Source organism: Mastomys coucha, unplaced genomic scaffold (assembly GCF_008632895.1).
Source record: "Mastomys coucha isolate ucsf_1 unplaced genomic scaffold, UCSF_Mcou_1 pScaffold5, whole genome shotgun sequence".
Classification (NCBI taxonomy): domain Eukaryota; kingdom Metazoa; phylum Chordata; class Mammalia; order Rodentia; family Muridae; genus Mastomys; species Mastomys coucha.
Genome location: NW_022196911.1, coordinates 81423192 through 81447666, shown reverse-complemented (window position 1 = coordinate 81447666; position 24475 = coordinate 81423192). Strand labels below are relative to the sequence as shown.

The 24475-nt window shown below is 41.8% G+C and overlaps 1 protein-coding gene and 1 long non-coding RNA gene across 13 annotated transcripts in view; one reads left to right on the top strand and one right to left on the bottom strand.

Annotated features, from left to right (window-relative positions):
• Bcas3 (BCAS3 microtubule associated cell migration factor) overlaps positions 1–24475 on the bottom strand; it is a 484435-nt gene that overhangs the window by 161731 nt on the left and 298229 nt on the right. The gene's annotated exons all lie outside the window — the stretch shown is intronic.
• On the top strand, positions 367–6316 carry LOC116078974. The gene is made up of 2 exons (XR_004113693.1): positions 367–562; positions 5900–6316. It is a non-coding gene; the product is annotated as an uncharacterized LOC116078974 (long non-coding RNA).

Sequence of the window (24475 nt, the reverse complement as noted above, 5' to 3'; positions counted from 1 at the left end):
CAAATAGAAACCACTGCGTTGAAATTCCAACTATTCCATCTTTTCCCTCCACCCTTCGTCTTTATAATGAGAATTTTCCTATTTTCCCAATCTACTTGATCTTTGGCATTCTGGCCTCTGTGACTGGAGGACACAGACGAGTTGTCAAATAAATGAATTATTCAGATAATTACATTTTATTAAATAATCACCGTAACTGAGACAATCGCATGGTTTTCAGTAAGGAGACAAGGTCACCTCCAAACCTTTTAAAATTGAAGTCGCTCTGGGGCCATCTGTGTGTACTCCACAGCACAACGTAAGCAGAGCAGGAAAGCATGCTTATCGGAATGGAATTCTCTTTTTCTTCACTAGCTGTTGTCTTGGGGTGGCTTTTTGTTGTTGTTACATTTTTTTTTTTCCTGCTTCTTCCCCAAACAGCTTTTGGGTTTTTCCTTAACCACTCCAGACTCACTCTTCTACACAGGCTATGTTTACTCGGTGTTGGCAAGCTGAGAACAGCTGCTGGTTTCCAAGGGATGGAACACGAGCCCACATGTTTAACATGGCTGCAGTCTCGAAGGTGAGGTATTACTCGGGGTGTCCCTTGTTGAAACTGCACATTAAACATCCAAAGGATCTAGGGGTACTTGGGAGATGCCATGTGCTTTTTTCTCTGCTGTTTCTTTCTGTTTCTTTTAGCACTTTGTGTGTAGCAAAAAAAAAAAAAAAAAAAAAAAAAAAAGCCTGCTCTTGGAGCACTTCCGACAGATGTGTGCTGCATGTCTGCAGAGAGAACTCAGTGGGCAGACAAGGTCGCTGCTTCAGGGACAGCTACATTTTAAACAGGAAAAGATAGATACATGCACTTTTTTCTGTATAATCCGTTTGGTAACAAAGTCTGTCTGAAGCCCTCTCTAGGGAATATCAACAACATGAATACCTGTTTTCCCCAAAGAAGCATGGGCTTAAGAAGTTTATTAAGAGTGTCTGTCTGATAGGCTGTATCTCAGGGGTTGAAGTGCTTGCTGGGCAAGCCTGACGACCCAAGTTCAACCCCCAAATCCCACAGTAGGGGGGGAGAACCTGACTCTGAGCTCCATGAGTGTTTCTTTTTTTTTGTTTTGATTTTTTTTTTGAGACAGGGTTTCTCTGTGTAGCCCTGGCTGTCCTCGAACTCAGAAATCCGCCTGCCTCTGCCTCCCAAGTGCTGGGATTAAAGGCATGAGCCACCATTGCCCGGCATTCCATGAGTGTTTCTGAACATGAATAATCAATGAATTATGAATTCATTGATTAAGATGATGAATTCAACGGATGAATGAATGAATGAATGTAAGTACATATGTTTGGTTGATTTTCACGAAACAGGGTTTCTCTTATATTTTTGGTTGTGAGCCTAGCCTTTAACGGCTGAGCCATCTCTCCAGCCCAGGGTTTCTCTGTATAGCTCAAACTGTCATAGAACTCACTCTAGAGACCAAGATGGCATCAAATTCACAGAGATTTGCCTCCTGACTGCTGTGATTAAAGGCATGTGCCACCACAGACTGCTCAAGTTAATAACTTTTTTAAAACTAGTTTTTAAAGCATTTTATTTAATTTACGTGTATGGGGTTTTGCCTGCATGTACATCTGTGTACCTCATGCATGCCATGTGTCTGTGGAGGCCAGAAAAGGGTATTGAATCACTTGGAACTGGAGTTAGAGATGGTTGTGAGCTGCCATGTAGGTGCTGGGAATTGAACCTGGATCCTCTGGAAGAGCAGCCAGTGCTCTTAACCCCCCAGCAGTAATCTGCCCACCCATATCTACACTTTTTTAAGACATTAGACAGTGAAAAAGAAACAGCACACAAGGAAATATTCCTAAGGGTAGTCTCTGTAATTTTGTTTATGAAGCAAGGAACTGTAAATCCATCCACAAAGATGAACAGCATCACTGTAGGACAGAGGCCTGTGGGTGCTCCTGGACTATCAATCAGGAATAAGACTAAGGGTCAGAGCAGCTTGGCATGTGCTGTCTTTGTATATGAATATGTCCTAGACATATTCATAATCTTAGTTTGGATTGGTTCCCCATCTGTCAGAGCAGAACAGTAACAATGACGACTACACTCAGTGCTATGGTGAGCAGTCAATGACTGGACACGCCTGTGCCTACGTGCTACCCATTATTGCTGATGTGCAGAGCAGACGTGTGCACTGAAGAGCTGGGATGGGGAACACAGGAGACAGAACCACTGAAACAGCAGGGTAAGGACAGGGAGGAGAGCAGAACTGAGCTCTCTGTGCATGGAACAATTTTGGGTTCTGTTTTAGAAGCAGTGATTTTGTTGTAATTATTTGGGGTCTGGCTGAGATGGCATCTTGATCTACACAGGACTCACCTGTTTAGTCACCTGTTCATTTGGCACATTTAGGAAGTGCCTACTATTAATAGAAAGAATGAATTACACAAATGCAGGAAAGTGGACACATCCTACAGAAGCTAAAGGGAGCCAGAAGTTAGGGTTGTTCTAGGTGCTCATCTCAACTGACTCTTTAGTGGGGAAGAGGTCTGCTGGGGAGAGACTGTCAGGAGCTTTAGGGGATAACTGCCTTCCTCCTATGATCCTCTGCTCCCAAATGTGCGCACACGCTGAGGGCTCAGAGACCATGAACCTACTCAGCTATGGGTTAGGAAGAAGTGAGTGTAGAGTACTAGCAACTTTCCATTTCCCACTTTAGTACTGGGCAGAGCAGGCTGTGCCCGATAGGCCAAAGGCTTAAGAACAGGAAAGAGGCATAGCCCAGCTCTCACTGGGCCCAAAGCTGGGCAAGCATGTGGGAGTAATCAGTAACAGCAGTTTGTTCCCTGTATGTCAAGGTCATCAACAGGCCTGCTGGGGAGCCTGTCTTGGCCACTGCGAATCTGCACCAGTAACTGACCACTACAATGATCACCTATGGTGTTTGTCCGCCACTTCCCCCATGCTGGACCTCTCCAGAATATGTTCTCTCTGTCTCCCTGTCTCTCTGTCTCTCTGTCTCTCTTTCTCTCTCTCTCTCTGGTGGTCTTCCGTTGGCCAACAGACAGTTCTATAGCTGTTCACTGTGTGGGGCCCACCAGAAGACCAGCTGTATTTGTTGAAATAAAACAAAATTTCCTTCCTAAACCACTTTTCCCCCCTTGGCTGCATGGCTCTTAGGCAACACTGCCTGCTCAGCCTTAGGAAGGCAGGCAGGCAGAAGAGACTCCTGGTTTTTTTGGTTGTTTGTTTTGTTGCTTGACCTTCCTTCCCCCTTTAAGGTAGAAAGGAGAAAGATCACACTTCTTTTTGCATTTCCCAGTTTGTAAGGTGAAGAGAAAGGCAAGTGTATGTGCTGCTTTCTGAACAGTGGCCTGAGGAGCCACAGGTGACTGGCAGTCTATGTCACAGTGCCTAGTCCTGCCTTTCAGGCTTGGGCTGTGATTTCACCATGGACTCAGCATTCCTATGACTCTCTTCTATCAGCCTGACTTTTTTTCAAATTTAAAAAATTTACTAGTTTCCACGCTCAGCTAACGAAAAGACGAAGTGATATGGTGGGAAGTAGAACTGAAGGGAGGAAACAAGCCACTGTGTTTTCAAAGCAATTATATTCTAGAAATATTTAATGAAACAGCTATAAATCCTGCTTTTAAGAAATTCACAGCAACCAATCTTGTTATTTTTAACATGGGTATTTTGGGTTTGAAAGATTCCACTTCAAGTTTCCCAAATTCAAGTTTTTCACATAATGCTTGGTTTGATACGTGTGGGAAAAAGGGACAAATCCAAACATGGAATATTATTTTTGAAAAATCCTGCACTAAATGTAAAGGTCCCGTAACATGGGATATCTGAGTCTTCTGAACTGTTCACATGACCTTCCTTCTATTTATAGGGCAGCAGCAATTCCCATTTGAATATGGAGGAATACCTTGTAAGAGAGCTTGGTTTAGTGCAAATAAACTTGAGGAAAGTGTTGACTTAAAAATAAAATGCTGGAGAGCAGGGAGTGCTTCTTCCCCTCTGTGAAAATTTCCGTTACACTTGTAAACAAAGGCAGGTTTGGCTCTGAGGCTCAGCTGAGCTGAGGAGGGCTAGGAGCACATCAAACCTCCCAGGGTGAGGAAATGTTTGTAAAACAGTTAGTAAATCACAGACTGCTTGGGTCGCCACGCTGGACAGCCGGGACAGACTGCCAAAAGCCCAGCTGGGAACGAAGGGGGCTCGGCATGGCTGCACAGCCTGAACCCCCACTCCTAATGGCCTACTGGTCCCATCCCATGCCCTGTCCCTCTGCCTCATTAGAGCTTCTGTGGCCATGGCTCATCACTGCTGTCCCCTATGGAAAGCCAAGATGGGACTTCTCCAGAGGGAAACTAACTTAGCCCTTGGGTCCTAGGGATAGGATTGAGGGTTTCAGCTGGAAGCAAGAACCACCAGTGAAAAGAAGAGCAGTTGGCAGAGATGGAGCTAGAATTCCTGGGAATTACAAAATACCTTTTAAGTGTGCATACTCACTACTTTCCCCACAGAGGCTATGCGGTTTCCCTTGATTCTTCTGCAGAATTTCTAGGAATGTGGAAATGGTACACTCTTTGCAAGCTCACTGGGCCTCCTCTTCCCCACAAAGAACTGCCAAACGAATGCACTCTAAAGTCTTGTTGCAGTGGGTTCTGGTGACTAACGTTCAGTTTTCTTCCTCCAAAAACACCTTTTTAAAACTGTGTATTTGTTATCTACAGTGAAAGCAGTCTGCCCACGTACTGTACTATGTACTAAAGCTAGGCTATGAATGCAGGAAAAAAAGCACTCTTCAAAGGGGAAGGACTGTATAAATGAAATGTGTATTTAAAATTTCAGATGAAAGGCATGTGGGACAGACAGAAGGATGTAGCCTCTTTAAAAAATTCAAAGAGAGGGGAAGGTGAGGAAGGGGAGGCAGGGAGAGCAGAGACTGGAGAAGGGAGGGCAGACCAGACAGGGAGGGAAGATAATGGGAGGGGAGAAAAGAAAGAAGGGAGGGAGTCATCTTGAAATTGTAAAGAAAAGCACTGTTCCTGGAGTTGCCCAAAAGTAAGCTCTGTTTTTGCAGAGCATGGATAACAGGCAAGGCACTGGTAACTCCCCACAACCACAGTTCACACCAAGCTCACAGCATCCACAACCACAGTTCACACCAAGCTCACAGCATCCACAACCACAGTTCACACCAAGCTCACAGCATCATGCTGTGAGGCCACTCATGCTGCCCCTATTTGGAAAAAATTCAGTACCTTGATTTTCCCAGATTGCAACATGACAGACACTGGTCTGTCACCCCTGATAAAGGTGGCTCAGTCTATTTCTCCCCAATAGACAACAAGCACAATCAGGGATTGCTTGGAGATCTAGTTAGTCCAAGGTCAGCCTGTATCCTAGCTCCTCCTGTGACGGCTGCATTCTCAGCTGGCATCTAAAAGTTAACCTGCTCTATCCAGACAGAGATCTAATGAGATTTTGGGCCCAATAGGATCATATTCTAATCTAGGCAGTTTCATTCTGAGAAAACAATGAGATTCAGAACCAAATCGAACTTATTATTAGAAAGAAAAAAAATGAAGAAACACTAGTATTTTTGAAATTTCTAATAAATGCTTCAGGGCAGGTGACAAAGAGTATGGGTCTGTCAAGATCTGGGATCAAATCTTGACCCAACCTCTATCATGTTACAATCTGGGTTGCTTGTGTTAGGTCAGGCTAATCATTTCAGATTTTATAAGCTTCTGCAAAATGGGGCAAACTCATCACCTTAGGAACTGCTGACAATATTAATGTCAGAGGTTCTGGACTACGTACAGCAGTGCTTGCACATGAAGCAATGCAGTGTTGGCACCTTACTTCCTAATGCCTCAACTCTTACCCTTACAGAGAAGCACAGAGGTGAATCTTTTCTATGGGTCTCAGCCTAGTGAACGGAGGAAGTGTACCTACCCGCTCTGCACTATGAACTACACTCCGAGCAGAAGAGTGTGAACCTCACACAATAGATGGACTTGACTCAGAGTTTGGACATTTAGCAACTCAAACATGTTGCTCACAGCTCATGTTCCCAGTATCAGGAATTCCTCTTGGATCTTCTCTGCAGGAGCAAATGATGGTTTCCACATTACATGGATCACACCATTATTCAGCTGGCAACCAAAACAAGTTTAGAACATACACACACTTCAACAGGCTTGTGAGTCAGAAGGTGGGTGATTAATACTGGGCGGAACAATGACTTTTCCCTAGTCCAACTTTGTCACTGGTAGGCACTTGAAATGAAGAGGAAATTGCCCCTACTGATTTTGACACAGAGTTAAATGAATTTATTTATATGTTATATAAAGTTTAAAAAGAAAGAATCTATAATTTTATTGGAACTAAAAGACAATTGAATAATGATCTATAATTTAAAAAGCTATCAGTGCTGGGCGGTGGTAGCGCACGCTTTTAATCCCAGCACTTGGGAGGCAGAGGCAGGTGGATTTCTGAGTTCGAGGCCAGCCTGGTCTACAGAGTGAGGTCCAGGACAGCCAGGGCTACAGAGACAAACCCTGTCTCAAAAAAAAAAAAAAAAAAAAAAAAAAAAGCTATCAGTAGTCTTTTGTTCAGTTTGGTAAATGGATAAAGAAATTTAAATAAGAATAATAAGTATCTGTTTTGCTCAGAGTTCAAAAGGTGTCCCCACAATCCTATATAAGGGCTCTAGGTTGTTGGACCAGTGCCTCATGCAACCTGGTTGCTATCAAATTTGCTAGGTAGTGAAGGATGACTTAGAATTTAGTCCTCTTGCCTCTACCTCCTTACTGGGGGGATTACAAGTGTGTCAGCCACACCTAGTTTGTTTGTCTATAGTAGACAACTTGGAGCCTTGGCTAGCCTTGAACTCATAGAGATCTGCCTGCCTCTGTCCCATTCTGCTGGGAATGGAGGCCTGTGTGCCACCATGCCTGTCTCCGACCTAGTTTTATGTAGTTCTGGAGATTAAATCCAAGGCTTTACACATGTAGGAAAGTGCTAAACCAACTAACCTACACCAAGCCCGCAGCATTTTCCTTCTTAGAGTGTGGTCTTATCATGTAGCCTGGACTGGCATTAGGCTCAAAAGTAGTTTACTTCTGCCTCTGAAGAAAGTGCTATAGCTACAGATATGCACCAGTACACCTGGCTATGTTTTCCACTTATATTTTTCATTAATCAGCTAGAGTGGTGAACTGTACCTGTCTGTAGGTTTATGCAAAGAAGCAAATAACTGCTGAAATAAAAGCAATGTGGTAGTAAAAGACAATGGGCAGCGAGCAAGAGCTGGGGTGCTCTAGCTCCAAGGCCCAGAGCACCTGCCTACACACGAGTGCTGGGTGTGGTTCTTAGCTTCCCTGACCTACAATGGCAGCAGCAGGGAAGGGTGATAATGCAAAATGAAGGCTAGCCAGCTAAGCTGAAGATAAAATCACGATGGTTACGAATCAGAAATGCTGAGGGGATCAGATTGTTTGTAAAGCACCTACTTGGCACACCAAAGACCTGAATTCACATACAAAAGATGGGCATAGTGGCACAGACTGGTATTGAGGAACTCTCTCAAAACACAGGGTGGACAGCTCCTGAAGAATGACACCTGAGGTTCTCTGACCTTCACACATCTCTGTGGATGTATGCAGACACAAAGGATACACACAGACACATACACACAGACACACACACACACACACACACACACACACACACACACACACACACACACAGATTCAAAAGAAATCTGCCCCAACAAAGGATCGGGATCTGGGGCTAGTATTTCACACCAGTGCTGCTACTGGTTTACATGGTCTTAGCACATTCAGAGCTCAGGTTCTAGTGTTAGGAAATGAAGAGAGCAATCCCTCGCTGCATTAACTGTGCCTAGAAGATCATAAACGTGGAGATAGCCACAGTGTGTGCCACATTACTATCACGATCAGAATAGAACTGTGGCTGTTAAAGAAGCAAAGACAGAGTAAATTGTTCAGTTGATGGGTTTAGCTCTCATTTTCTTAGACTCTGACTTCCTCTAATGTCCTAAGCAGGTCACACTGGAATATGTATAAAATCTGTATAAAAACATTATAACTTAAGTCAAAAGCATGACCTTAGAGGTTTTGTTTGCTTGCTTGGTCACTTATTTTAAAAGAGAATATAAGACATAAAGAACCAGTCTCAAACTGGCTCACATGGAAGTCAAAGTTAGTTTTGTTCATTTTTTGACAAAGTGTGTTTCCATTTAAAGTCAACTTTTTGCATTATTCTGGGAGGAAAGTTAACTTATCTCATCCAAAATGGTGTTTCCAATTTCCTTATATAACAAGGCTTGAATGTTTAGGAGGAAGTAGGTAAAAACTAAGGAACCAAGAGAGATCAAAAGGCAAAAGACCTCTAACCTGGAAGGTTAGGAGGTCATGACCTCAGTGCCCTCTACTATGGTGGATGTCTGAAAAGACATCCTCAGGTAGTTTTTAGCAAACCAACTTTCCAGGGCTTTTGAAAGGAGATGGAGATATGATCTAACACCAAGCACATGACTGGCATGAACACATTTACAAAGATCATAGGGTCCTGGGGAAGCAGCTGCCACTCTTGCTGGGGAGGCAAGGAGAGTGTGAGGAAGCCATCAGCCCTGGAGATCACTGAGAAAATTAACATCTGTGCACACCAAAAGAACTCCCTTTAACTTGTACACTGAAGTTATTGTTATCCCAGACCTAAGCCTTTGACAAGGTGCAGTCAAGCCATTAATGTGAGTATATAATTGTGGTGAATCACATACACTGAAGGAACAGCACCAATTGCAGCCTTGCTTTGGCTCTGATAGCTAAGAGTGACCTTTGAACTAAAAAAAAAAAAAAAAAAAAAAAAAAAAAAAAAAAAAAAACGGAAGCATTTTTACGCTCTGCCATTACGCTCAAGCCACAGGCTGGGGTCTTCCCTGTTTTTCCAGTGTCTATAAGGGATGCACCTAGAGCTGGGGCAGTGTGGGGAGGAAAGGGCACAGAAGGTGGGGAGCATGTTCCACATGAACAGGAGAACAGACTCCATGTCTACATTTTGTGTCCATATATGGGACATGGAAACGTATAAGAAGGGGAGAAGTAGAGGGAGGAGAGGGAGTGTGTTCTTGGCATACCCAAGCACACATGTGTCTGAGGAAGGGAAAAGTTAGGGAAGCAAGTAAAGAGAGGCCTACTTTAAGTTAAGGGAGTGCAGACTGTTTTGAAAATTTTCTTCATTATGGATTTCAAAACAGAGAACTTGCTTGCTTCAGTTATGTTATTTCTGGAAATCAAAATGAGATACATTAAAGATCGTGGAACATATAAGTATAGATGAAAGGTATCAGTCCTCAGGGAAGCATCAGTGAGCTCGGAGCTTTACCATCTTAAAAGCTTCAGAAACACGTGCCTATCAAACTCCTCGAGATGGAAAACTAGACAGCGGCAGTCTGACCAGAGACAAGTGGTTTCAGGAGCAGGTAGGTGGGTGGGGGTCATAGGTGTGGACACAGAGCCAGAGAACTGACCAGTTTTCAAGTCTGAGAACACTCTTTTTTTTTTTTTTTTTCATTTTTCGAGACAGGGTTTCTCTCTGTGTAGCCCTGGCTGTCCTGGACCTCACTCTGTAGACCAGGCTGGTCTTGAACTCAGAAATCTGCCTGCCTCTGCCTCCCAAGTGCTGGGATTAAAGGTGTGCGCCACCACCGCCCAGACTGAGCACATTCTTGAACCTGCCTTATTTCCAAATTCAAAGTATGTAGATACAGCCAAAGTGCTTGTGGCAAACTGAACAATGTTCTAAAGCCAAATAGGTTGATTGAAATAAAGACACAGGAACTCAAAAGATGGCCAGGTGACAGGAGAATACAGAAAGCATGTCTGTCACACTCCTGCAAAATAATAGACCTACTGTGTAAACTGAGATAATAGATCTGCAGAGGGAGGGGATTTCCTGGTATTGGTATACAATGATGTAACAACAGAAGACCTTATTTAGTTTTAAAAGTCCTGTGCTTAGATCACACCAAGCATTCTTGAGGCGCTCTTACTTGCCAGAGTTAGCGGCTACCACATCAGTGATCCTACCTCTTTTGCTCTACAGAAGGTTAAAATCTAGAACCAGATCAAGATTCTTTGACCAGCACCTATTATACTAATCTGTAACTTACCCATGAAGTTATCTTATCAACCATTATCTAAGAGCTATCAGAACTTTTACTAAAACATTGGAGCTTGAGCAGTATTTGCTTTGATACTAAAGAACAGAACAAAGCAAGAGAAGCAGATATGACTGTGTAGTAAACCTGAGACAACCAGGAAGCAGCACGCACGTACGGTTAGGTATGTCCCACAAGCTTCGAATGATCTGGCTCTGCACCATTTCTCTTAGCATCTCAGTGAGCAGATGCACATCCAACTTAAGAATCCATTCCTTCCCCAAGTCATACTTACCATAACACCTCTCCCATCACCAGTACTCTGCATGTAAGCATGTATGTATATGGGGGTGAGGGGTGAAGGAGATGTTTGCTCTCTGACAGGATCATCATAGCTCTTGACAGTCTGAGAATAAGGCTGCAATGTTTGTTTCAGAGAGAAGAAAAATGTATTATTTAACTCCTATGTCAGAGTAGCAGTCTCTAAGACTATGCCTCAACTTTGGCATAAGACCCTGTTTAATGTCTCTTTGTGGATTCTGACTAGTGAGCTCATCCTACACATACAAATGCTCTCATTACGTAAGCGTCCCCATAAGCAAATGTACGGTTGAGCAGAGGAAAAGCTCCTCACTGTTCCATTTGGCTCCTGCAGAGTTCTCCAACATGAGGACAGGCTGTTTTTCAATAACAACTTTTCTGAACCACTGTGGTCCCTTTTATTTCACAGCGTCACTCCAGAAGAGCCAGAAAGCCCAGGGCTCTCTACCTTTGCCTTTTAGAGCATCGGCAGGTTACAGAGATAATACGTGCTTGTGGTGTGCAACCTTAAGGTGAACTCAGGAAAGTGGCCCTTGTTATTCCTCTGGATATATTAGATGTACTATAACGATGCATTATAAAGCAAATCAAATTACAAAAACGAACCCTATCCTTTGGATAAAATTCTGGGAGTGAGCCAGCACCGCAATTATTATCTTCTCTAGCATTCAATGTTCTACATAAGTGTTTGGAAGATGTAAACAGGACATAAATCTGAGATTGGTTCTTCAATCTGTCTACAAATAACCATGACATTATATATAAACTATACTTTACAGCATATATGCTTTCTGTTTAAGCAGTTAAGGAGTGTATCAGACGCTACGATAAACAGAAAAAACTGAGCGTGAATACCGATAAATGCAAGCCTTCCGTCTCGGAAAGTCTCCGCTTATTTGATTAAGTTAGGTGAAAAACAGAGCAGTCATGCTTGTAGCCTTTCTTCCTTTTCCCTTTCCTCTCCTCTTTTCATTTCTAATGCGAATCGGAAGTCTATGTGGAGCAGCCTGGCTAGCCCCAGTCTAACCTCCCCATCTGGAAGGGGACTAACCTGCCTCGGGGCTACTCCCAACCCTTCCCAGCTGTTGGGTTGGGGTTTTTTGTTTTTGTGGGCTTGAGAAAGCATATTTATATAAATGATTGCCATATCCTTTGCCAGCTGTTGACCCTGCTCTTGTCTCGGTTGGGGCATGGTTTTCATTTTTAGCGGCCACAGACTGGAACTGACCCTGATAGAGTTAGCACGCTATGCAAACAGCTTTACGCACTATTCTTGTGACAGTTCAGACAATGGCTGCACAGTGCAATCCGTGGGACCGGTGTTTCCCTTTGGGCAAATGTCACCGAATCCAGAACTGGAAGTATCAGTTGAAAAAATAAATTCTGAGATTCACTATGTTATGGAATAGCTTCTCTTCAGACTTCCGTGTTTCAGGGAGGATCAGAGCAGGGCTCTGTCAGCAGCAAGAAATGATACTTGGCCATATGTGAAGCTGAGATATTCTTTAGATGGACTTGCAGTTGTAACTTGTTTCTGTACTTTGGAGAAATAGAAAGGAGTTGAAACTATGTTTCTGGTATCACTGTCTAGCAAGAAAAAAATTAGATCCTCATTCCTTAACAGGACACAAAGATAAAAATCAGTCTCGGCTTTGATCATTACAGCTCACTGTAAACACTGCTGCCGAGTCAGATTGTCATTACTTCTGCTCAAAGCAGTGACGGGCAAGTCCATGACCAAGCTGCAGAGAGCTGTAGTCACTGTGAATCAGAACCTTCCAAAACAGCTTTAGAAAAAGTACTGGGAGGAGAGGAGCGGCAAGGATGGGAAAGAAGGGTATAATAAATATTCCATTAGGGACGAATTACCCTGGATGGCTTACATTTTATCTGCAGTTAAACAGGAATGAGAAAATAAATAGCACATCTTCACAACTTTCATATAGTGTCCTTCTGGCCCAAAGTGCAATTGACATTTATGAAGAAGGAAGAAATGTAATTAGAAGTAAATTTGTTAGTGCGTACAACGTAGTACCTACACCAAAGGCTTATAGTATTTGTTCATTCTCAGAACCATTCAGTCACTGGAGTCACTCTGAGAGTCTAACTGAGACAGAGAGTGGTAAGCTGGTTTGTGACAGAAGGGCAACCTTCAACTCTTTCCTCTTTATTTCCCAGCCTTGCAGGCTGGCTAGTCATGGCTGAGGGAGACTGTCATCCGCAACTGTACTTAAAAATGTGAACCCCATCTTGGAGGTCAGAACAGCTGAGAAACAGGGCGGGGGTGGGGAGCTGTTAGATGGAAAGTGAAGGTATTTCCTGACACAGGCATTCTCAGTCTTTGAAAGCAATCCAAAAGGAAATTTAGCTATGAGTTAAGAGGCACATATTCGGTATAGCGTTAAACCCTCGGAAGTTTGAGGTCTGGAAGTGCTTGAAAGGCAGCTCAGAAGTCTAGGCTGCTCTCACGTGAGACGGGAATTTTATCTACTGAGGGAGTTCGCTCATGGGATCTTTGAAGCCTCTATGAACTCTGATTAGCTAACGATGAACTTGGTGAAACTCCAAGGCCGTGTTTTCTTAGTCTAACTCAATGTGCTCATAATAGTGAAGAAAAGAAAATGACTCTATTTGCTGGAACAGCAGAACATGCCTCAAAATTTCCGACCACAGGTATAAGCAAATGGCATTGCCTGCAGACCATTTTCCTAATGTCAGAATTTAAAACTCCAATGTTATGGACCCCTGCTTATTAAATTGGGACAATGTCTATCATGTGATTTTACAGTATCTCTTGCTTCTCACTATATTAGTTGTCTCTAATAATCTTTTGTCTGTGCTTATAAGACCTGTATGTGATTCCCTTAAATAGCCATTATAGTACACTTTAACCACCATGCCCAAGTTCCTCGGATTACTCAGTATCTATTTGTTCTTGAGTATGCGTCTACTGTCTGTCACTGAACATTCCCACATCTTCCTCATCATTAATGTCATAGTTGAATAAATCATAACACTGAAGTTACTACTATTGTTATTATAACATTTAAAGGTAATCATCAATATAGTTCTATAACCTGCTTCTCAGTCTTTTCACACTTATATTTTCACAGTGAAGTGCACCTTTAAAAGATCTCCAGCTGTACTGGAGGAGTACTAAAGTCCAGCTACTCAGAAGGCTGAAGCAAGAGCATGACTTGATCCCAGAGTTGCATACCAATCTAGGCAACAAATACACAGGGTCACAAAAACAAAACACAAATAGCTTCTTGAGAAAGAGTACAATCGTCAGCTCTTGCCACTGTATGAAAGAACTGAATGACTATGTTAGCTGGGTATAGAACCACAACAAAAATTCTTAATCAATAAGTCCCATATATTAACATTCTAATAAGGACTAGGGTTCTTAGCATTCACAAAACCCTAGGTTCAATCCCCCGCCCCTTTCCTTCTGTGAATACATTCATCTCAGGACTCCCCTCTGACAAGCTGAACATTAAGCATTGTTTCTTGTTTGTACCCACACTGCACACATTATGTGCTTAGTCACAAGGTAAGATGTGCATTCTGCTGAGATTATACAGAGAAAGGAAATCACCAAGAACAATTGTTAAAGAGATATAAAAATTCAAGTAACCAAATAAGCTGAGATCTAAGAGGAAGAATGTTGGTATAAAAGACCTAAAATCCACTTACTTACTTCTTCATAGGGTAGCCTACACATACACAAAGTAGGCATTGTCTGCAAGTTCTCTTGTGAGGAAATAGCAGAGAACATACATAATACAAGGAACCTCTTTCCATTCAGACAGCTTTCAAAGACAAAAGTAAGAGATTACACCTTTCTGTGTAGCATAGTTAGAAGAGCTTCCCTACAGTCAGGGCGCAAACAGAATAGATCATTAAAGTTAAACAGCAACAGAAGCTGCCTGTCTAAGAGCTGGAGACATTTAAACTACAGGGATAAAGATATGAAATTCTGCTCTGCACTGGCAATTTGTGTGGACGTGCAGAGAAAATTCAGAAGGAAGGCTGCATTTGAACACTGGCATCTGGTGCCAAAGAGAGGGAAGGTTTTAAACCTTAGAGTTAGCAGTTTCATGGCTTAGGACAAAGGCTAGAAAGGGACTGAGATGGGAAAGAAAAATACCTTGATGATAAAAACTCCTTTCTCAGAAAGGAGAAATAGTCTACAACTGGGCAAGATTAATTAATTCAGCACATCACGAAAATAGGAAGAAATCTGTTAAGAAAAACAACATCACAGGCAAGAAACCCCCACAAATTTCTAACCTCAGGTTAATAGCAAGTGACCCATCTACTCTTAACCTCAAAGTCTGACCTCTTGACCCACAGCCAGTGGCCCTGTTCAGAAACATGTTGCCACCAGAGTAAATAAAAAAGAATGTAATGTGCTGAAATTGTTACTGCTAATGACAAGTGACACACACTTTATTTCGCCCACAGCAAAATCATCAATAAATAGCCCGGAACATGTCAGCCCATGGTATCGTTTCCTGCCCTGGGTCTAAAAGTCTATTTATTTATTATTGTGAAAGGGGGAAAAAGCATTCCTTTCAGCTCCAGGAACTGAAAGATGAAAAATTTTCAGACAGAAAAATAAGGAGAAATATCAAGTGTGACTGTGCTGGCAAGAAGTGCTTCTCAATAATTCATATCCATGCTCTCTTTTTATATAGGCTTGGTCCTTTCTAAAGGACAATGACAAGAGACTTTCACAGATAGGCTAGAAACCTTTCTGAGAATGAATGCACATCAGAGGCACAGGCCCAACACAGGAGGCTCTGAACAGCTGATATCGGTAGTATTTTGAGTGACTTCTTAACATATCTTAGTGAAGGGTCTATCCTGATGTCCTGATAACATTTCAAATCTTAAGAGTTGGTTATCAAGTTGAGTCTGTAAAGAATCCACATGTAGAAAGAAAAAGCACTTAGAAATGTTCAAAAGCTTGAACCATTAAGGCTTGTTTCACTCATGCTGACCCCAGCCACATGTATACCACATAAACACTTCTGGAAAAAATTCAGAGCAACAAATAGAATGAATTATGAGCATATTTATGACCGAGTTTAGACAGCAGGAAAAACCACGGAGACATAGGAAAAGGTATGAATTATAAACAGAGCTGGCTCTGGGCAATGCAGGGTAAAGCTGTGTGTGTACACAGACAAACAAAGTGAAGACACAGGGACAGGCAGCTATTTCAAAGAACATATACTTTATAAAACAAAACTCACTGATACAATGTGTGTGCCTCCATAAATAATCTATATTACATAACATACTAAAAAGAAAAAAAGACTGTCTCTCAAAGTACACACTTTGACAAACTTCTGTCTTCTCATCACATCTCTCAGCAAGAAATACTATTTAGAAAAAAGACACTATAGAGCCAAGCCGCGCACCTGTGAACTCGGCTATTTGCTTATTCTCTGGCACAGGCTATTACTTGTAGTCAAATGGAAACACAGAATATAAATTAACCACAATTCACACAGATGACACTAAATTGTGTTTAACTGTAAAAGGTAAGCAATTTTTCACCCAGGCATATAATTTTTTTAAACAAATACTTTTGCGCTAAAACTTCTCAAGAGTCAAAGATGCTATGGCATGCTTTTAATTGATTCGTTTTACACTCAGAGGGAGAATAACAGTGATTTGTAAAAGGACTTTTTTCCTTGCCTTGCACACATCTCTCATTTGTCCATCTTAATTCAATTAAAGGAAATAAGGACAGTTTGACCGATGAATGAACCATATTTTAACCGAGGACACTTCTATTTAAATTGGAGTGTATCAGCCACTGTAATTGTCAGTTAGTTACTTCCGTTCCCTAACTTTTGTTTTGCGAGGTCAAAGCATGGTCATGGAAAAGAAGAACATGGTACGATATGGATCTGTACTCCAACCATTAGCCTGTTAGCTACTCGAAAAAACTTCAGGGAGTGACTGCTGCCTTACATAGAGAAGGCTCAACCCTGACCACACCAATGCCCTAGGAAGCCAACTCAGTAGTTCTTTATTGGACTTTTGGTGATACAACTCTTGTCACTACAGCACTGCTTTTTCTAGACTTTCATAGGAATGAACTTATATATATATTATGGTCCTTTATGTGTACTTTGTCATTTAAGCACAATGTTTAAAACTTATCCACATGTGTGGACATATAAGCATTCCTCCCATTTCCACCTGTGCATGGATCTCGCACAGGCTTACGGTACTACTCCCTTCACAGCTACAGTTGAATAGCTGCAAGGTTTCCTAAGAGATAAGGTGAGAAAAGCCAAGGTTACAGGGGAGGCAGGCTCTGAAAACGTGAGGACATCCAAAACTGTCAGCAAGATGAGACTCCACAGAGGAGAGCTTCCATATAAGTCCAGCCATGCACAGATCTCAGATCACTTGCTCATCCCTTGAGCATGGATGAAGTGTTGAGATATTTTCAGTGTGTGACAGAGGCTATCAGGGACACTCATGTACAAATTCATATAGATGTAGATACTTATCCCACAAGAAAAACAACTATGTTGTTGTTTTTCCAGAGCTGAGGACCAAACCAAGGGCCTTGTGCTTGCAAGACAAGTGCTTTACCACTGAGCTAAATTCCGAACCCTGACACAAACTATTTTTAAAGAATATATGCCATTCAAAACTGCAAAGATTCTCCCCACCTCACCCACTTTTGGTGCTGTCAGGCTCTGATTTGAGCCATTCTAGTGGCCTCTGGTATCATTTTTTCTAACAATATGTGACAGAGTATCACTTTTCTTGTGATCTTAAAATCTTCTGTGGTGATTATTCTGTCATTACTGAGTTATAAAAACTCCTTTCACAATCAGCATACAATTTGTTCATGAATATGGTCAGTTCTTGTTCTCTGAGGAAGGATGCCATATAAAGTCAGTGAAGGTGAATGTGAATACTCAGGCTTTCCACAGGAAAGACTGGGCTTGCTTCCTTAAAGACTCTGGCCAGACACTCTGTTAACGATTTACATCATATTAGTTTGTCTGCAAGGAACACAACCAGTTCTAACAGTATAAAATTAAGACCCTTTCTTCCATTTAGTTTTGGATAATACCTTGCTGACAGTTTGAGATGTCCTCACATTTTCAGAACCTGTTTTGCCTGTAACCTTTGCATTTCTTACAAAATAAGGTAACTTTGGAACCAGAGAGCTCTGGCTGAGAAGGACAAGTGTTTTCCTGAGCCTGGGTCATGTGACAGGTAATGACTCGGCTTCCAGCCCCCAACAATGCTGCCCATTAAGTTTTTCTGAAATCAGCTGTTATCTAATGAATCCATAGATTTAGCTGTTCCTCTGCAGTTTCATCAGGTTCTTGACATTTCCCTAACATGGCTGGCCCCTGTGGTCGCATATGCATACTGTCAAAGGTCCCTTTACAGACACTGTAGAAGCACTAACATCTAACCCACAGCCAATAGCTCTGAGTCTTGTCCACACAGAGCAGATGCTAACACATGTAGTTCCCTCCCAGCTTCAAGCAAATAAGATACATCTATTTTTGAATTACAGAAATAAGAGTAAATTTCTCACTAATTTGAAACCACATGGACTGGAAAGCAAAGTTACCTCAATATTATTCTAAGTCAAGGTTCAGTCCACAGCTCTAGCAAGGTCTTTTTCTAAATATTACTCTAAGTCAAGGTTAGCCCACAGCTCTAGCAAGGTCTTTTTCTAAATATTACTCTAAGTCAAGGTTAGCCCACAGCTCTAGCAAGGTCTTTTCCTCTATTGTTCTGCTTCTTTTCTTAAAACAAGATATTAGACATTTTTAAATGAAAGAAAAAATTTCTTTTTGTAAAAGTTTAATGACAATTAAGAAAAAACCTTCTATCTAAAAACCCTAGAAGAGTAACAGGAGAGCATTCAAAGTTATTTTTCACCCAGGATCATAACTAAAACTTCTATGATGGTGCATCTTCATTGTCAACCTGCCTGGATTCAGGATATCTAGGAGGCAGTCACGGGCATTCCCTCATAGATTTAACTTTAGAGGGAAGTCCTGCTCTGAATGTAGGCAGCACTGTCTCATGGGATAGGGTCCCAGACTGAATACATGAGAGAAGGTTCTGGAAAAGCCACTGGACACCAGCATTCTTTGGTTTTGCTTCGAGCTCTTCCCACTCAGGAGTCCCAGGGCCATGGACTCTGCTGTACCTTCCCTGCTCTGACGAGTTCTAGCCTCACCTGTAAGCCCAAATGAAACAGTCTTCCCTCAGGAAGTTTTGATCACAACAATGACCACAATAGTTAACAACTCCTCTACCAGGGAGATGTGTCCTTGAATAATGTAACATACAGTATGAACTCACAGGAAATAGGCCATGAAAATAATTACGTCCTTCCCCTCTAAACTGATATTGAAAGTAAAAGGAAGCTAAGCTGACAGGGTCTGCAATGGAAGCAGAAAATCTATGCAGCACTCTGCACTCTACAGCGTGGGAAAAGCCAGAAGCAGAAGACTAAAATGGCATGGTTCCACAGACAAAAAGTGTCTGGGAAATGACCAGAGTGACAAACAGGGCCAGAAATCCACGCAGTGTCTGCCCAGGGAGGGGCAGGGCCAGGGCTTTGTGGTAAAGGGCACAGGGGAATACGGTTTGAGAGGAATGTGCTCAGACTCTGTTGTGTGCTTGCATGATGCTGAAAGGTTATATATAAATAAAATGTGCACTTGGAGTGCTTATTGTTATGTACCTACAAAAGATTATTAGAATAAAATAAATGTTGAAAATGAAGTAAAATTAAAAATGGAGCAAAATAAAAAATAATCAGTGAGATGAAGGGTCAAAAACAAACAAGAAACTCCTATTGTGCCTCCCTCAACAGACACACTTTCACACACATAATAATACACTTTAAAAAGTTAAACCAAATCAGCATTGGCGGGACACAGTTCCCACTGCTGTCAATATTAAGACAGAGGTGAGGTCCTGGCCTCATAGACCTTCTAGCCTGTCTGTTGGCTCCATCCAGTCACCTTTAAAATTATCCCACTGTCTCCTGGAAGCAGTGTGTCCTAGAAGCAGTGTGATGAAGGAAGCAAACATCACCCACCACCCATGTTTCTCACTTGCTATTAGATACCTGTTCTCCAGGTGACCTGACGATCAACCCTGGGATTCTCTGAGAGCCTGGCTGCTTTCTTCCCTCTGACTACAGTGCCCAAGTGTAAGCTGGGTTTGTCTCTACCTATTGGCTCCCAGGATAATATAAATTGGCTCTGTGTTTATTTATGGCAGCTTGTTGGCTGAACAGTTTAATCTTATCTATAGGCATAATCATCTTCGGTCTTCCAGGATTTTAAAATATGAAATACTACATCATCTCCTCAGACTCCTCATTAGAAGGAGAAAAGAGAACACTGGGAAGCCCATGGGATTAACATAAAAAAATGTACACAGGCTTTTCTGAGCTCTTAATCGGTCTTTCACAACAAGTCCCTCACACTAATGACTTAACGATGTTTGGCAAAATGGGGAACACTCAATCTGGTCTTGGACTCCATCTCAATACTGAGAATTAATTACACAGAAAATCTGTATGCATGTTTCACAAGGAATTCTACCTGGCCACAGCTTGCAGGTCCATTTTTATAAAATATGGCACAGAATACATAAAGGGCTCTACAGGAAACATGAACAAACATTTTCCTGGAGGTGTCTAGAGTGAGCCGATCCTCATGACAACACCACCACGGCAGGAACAAGGTAGGGTGAGAGAGAAATAGGCAGTGACACTTGACCTGTAGCTCTGTACTAAGCACAGAGCCAGCCAACCCAGTGGAGGCCATAAGGATAATTCTTGGGGTAATGATCACACAAGGCAGTTTCTGCTTTTCTCTCATGCAGGATGATTTCTCTAAAGCCAGTGGTGGGCAAGATGCCACTAATACTGCCATAAAGCCCCTGCAACACTGAGGGGGGAGAGGGAGAGAGGGGCTAGGGGGCAATCAAGCTTACAGATTAAGCCTCAGTAAAGCTACAAGATGAACACAGCTCTTGGTGCTTATTAACTCTTCTAGCTCTGATGACTCCTCCCCGGAACTCTCTGCACCCAGCTCAGACATGTCTGCCAAGAGGTCTCAAAGCCTAGCCCACTTTAGCCTTCAGCTTCCAGGGGCAGAGTTCCCACTGAGAATCTTGCCACCACTCTCACCTGGGGCCCAGAAGAGTCCACAAGCTCCTGCTTTCCCACCTCAAGTCATTCACTTGTTCAGACAACGTAAACACTCTAGCCACAGGCAGGGTAGTATTGATGACATAGTCCAGATTAAAGAAAAAAGCAACGTGGTATTCTTTTCTGTGCCTATAGGATGTGGAAGGTGAACAGCAAAATAAAACTAAAGGCAAAGAGAGTCAACTGGGGCAACACTTACCAGTGGCCCCGGCACCATTCTTATATTGCAACCCCATGGATGTTTTGTTAGGGTTGATTTATGCATACATAAAATATACATATATGTTTTAAAATAAAAGATGCTAATGTTTGGCTGACTGACCCAATATTTCCAGTGGTGACACCTAAGCCACATAGCAATTAAACCAAAGTGAGCAATTTGTTTCCAGCTCTGGAATTCCCCAAGTCCAGAAAAAACAGTATTATTTAAAGCAAGGACTACCTGTGGAGCCCATAATAAGCTGCACTTAACTATTTGTAGCTTCAGCCTCTTTTTGTAGGTGACTTAAACATCATTTATTATTTTTACTTTTTGATATCTTAAAAAGCCACACTGAGATCAACACATTTGGTGATACTAAGTCCTAGGAGACAGTTGGCACACTTCTTTGATAAATTATATTCTTTCACTTTACAACTAACTTAAAATTCATGTAAATTACCCAGATGGACAAAACAATTCTGTATTGTAACAAATTTGTCTTGTAACATTGTTAAGCAAATTAGCTAACAATGACTACAGCTTTCCAATCATAGCTTGAGACAGATAAATCTGTGCCGCCCTGACAGTGGGTGCATGGAGCTCTAATAGCGGAACGCTGGCTCAGCCTAGCTTCTGTAGGATAATGACTCTCCTCTACACTCATAACAATAATCTCATTCATCATAATTCACATTTTAAAAAAAAAGAAGAACTCAAGTCAAGCTAATGGAGGAAATGTGTGAAAAGTGATTGGCTGGGGGAAGTCAGAACACAGCTGGAAGGTCCTAATTGATTACGCTGTGCGGCAACTCGGCCTCCTGCCTTGGGCCTCAGATCTTCATCTAACTACATTTCAATTGATTTTCACTGATAGTCTTCTTTTTTATGTCTCAGGCTTAAAGTACTAAACCAATAAAAGGATAAAAGACCTTGCAATTACAGATTTCAAAACACAATGTCTGAGCAGAATACATGGAATACAATAGCAGATTGGGTAGGGCTGCTCACGGAGCAGAGCCTTCATATTTGGGAAAGTAATTGAAAAAAATGACTAGAATTTATATCGGCATTTGAAGAGTCCAAAGCAAAACAAGCCGAAACATTCAAAGACACATGCCAATATCTGTCATAGAATGTACTGACAGAGGGCAAAAGGTTGCCTATATACTAATTGTAATATGCAGAGATTATTTTATGTTCATCTCTATTTTTTTCCTGTTTTTGAAAATATCCCAGGATGGCTTCAAACAAAGTTTCTCCTGCCCCATCCTTTGAGGGAAGGGATTTGGGTGCATACTGTCACACTTAAAAAATATTTTGTTTTATTATTTCCATCTCTCTCTCTCTCTCTCTCTCTCTCTCTCTCTCTCTCTCTCTCTCTCTCTCTCTCTCTCTCTCTCTCTCTCTCTCTCTCTCTTTCTCTCATGTATATGTATATAAGAGCAGATGCCCTCAGATGCCAGAAGGTATCAAACCTCCTGGAAGAGGAGATCCACGTGGATGGGAGTCAGCTGATCTGGATACAGGAAATGAACCTAGGTCCTCTGGAAGACCACAAGTGCTCTTGATGTTGGCCATCTCCAGCCCTCAAACACTTATACTAATTTTTTTCAGAATTCAAATTTCTGTACTTTTACTTGTCATATGATGGATAGGTGTCCTATCAAGTCAGGCACCATAGCTAGACACCACTTAATATAAGCTGAAAGACTCCCTGGGTCAATTGGTCCGAAAAAGCCTCCAATCTTAAAACTGCATTCCAGTTTAATAGATCTACTGTATATATTTAAAGTGTACAGTTTACATGTCTACACCATGAAACCATCACCAGTATAAAGATAATGAGCATGCCCATGGCCCAAAGCTTTCCTGATGGCCACAGTGGCCTCTCCCCTATTTCTATATCCAGGAGCCATTCATCTGTTTTCATTATCATAGACTAGTTACCTTCTTCCAGTACTTCATAGAAATGCAGCCAGATAGCACATATCCAGGCCTTTTAATTATTTGAGATTCACTTATGCTATTGTACCCATCACAAGTTCTTTCTTCAGCAGGAACATCAAAGTCCAAGACCAGCCTGCCACAAACCACAAGACCATCTCAAAAATATCCCTCTAGCTGTTTTCATTGCTAAGTACTATTCTATTTTATGAATAAATGCCAATTTCTCTACCCATTTGCCTGCTCATAAAGATCTGAGTTGCTCCAAGTCTTGGCTACTACAGATAGATCAGATGTGATCCCCTTCACACAACTCTATTATTCTTTGGCTATAGACTTGGGAGTGTAATGGTTAGAGCCCATACAAGGTACATGTCTAATGTTTTCATACACGTATAGATCTGGCTGAGTAGCATATGGGTAGAAGATATGTTTCACATATGTATGAGATCCTCAGCACAAATGAATGGAGAATAAATGGATAAATATATATATATATAAATAACAAATAAACACAAAGTTTAAAAACGCTAAACTGTCATCAATATCTCAGAAAAAAATAAATTGCCACAGATAAAAGCAGACTTAGGTACTTGGGAATTAGGTTTTCTTTCTCTTTTAGTTTTTTGCTTGCAAACATTTTGCTATCAGGAAATAACAGTAAAAGCTGTCACTGAGTAACTAGGGAATAAGCAGTGTGCACATTTTGTTGGCATTATCATCTCTTCCTTAACTGGTTAGCATACTAGGCTTTCATCATATAGCTGAATTGTTTGTTTCTGTTGTTGTTATAAATGTAGTGGCCACTGTTTTCCTCTGATGGAGTTTTGCGTCTGCATTTTTCTGCATTATGGTTTGGATATAAACGGTTCCTCACCAGTCAGTGCTTTGTGCCCAGATGGGGCACTATTTTGGGAGGTTGTTGAAACTTTAAAAGCTGAGGTTCTCACTGAAAGGCAGAGGTCACCTGGCACATTCTCTTGAAGGTTACATCTGTGCTCCTCAGCTCCTCACCCTCCTGCTTTCTGTGCACTCTAAGGTGACCTGACCAGCCTGCCACCATATTGGATTGAACCCCTGCAGCTATCAGCTAAAATAAACGATTCCTCCCCAAGGTACTTTCTCAGGCATAGCGATGAGAAAAGCACTATGGACCTAATCCTTCATCAGATAAGTGGTTTCAAAAATAATTTTCTCTGTTTGCCTTGTGTTAGTAACTTCTTCCAGGACATGCAGAGACTTATTGGTGGAGATGTAAGTTAACCCAGTACAGAAGCATCATGAAAAGAAGAAATATTTCATCACTTGTGAAATTATTCCAAACACATAATTTGTTACATGAATGACATAGGCTTTTATGTGATATGAACATGGGGCAGGGTGTCAAATATTCCTCTCCTAGAGAATTCTGCACCAAGTCTAATCAGACCACTTATGTGGGTTACTGGCCTTAAGTGCTGGTTTCCAAAAGAAGTATAAACCCAAGATTCTGACACAGTACACTGAGAGCTTTAGCCACAGAGGACTACTCTGGGAGGCTCTCAGCCACCATCCAAACCATCAAGAGATCTGACATGCTTT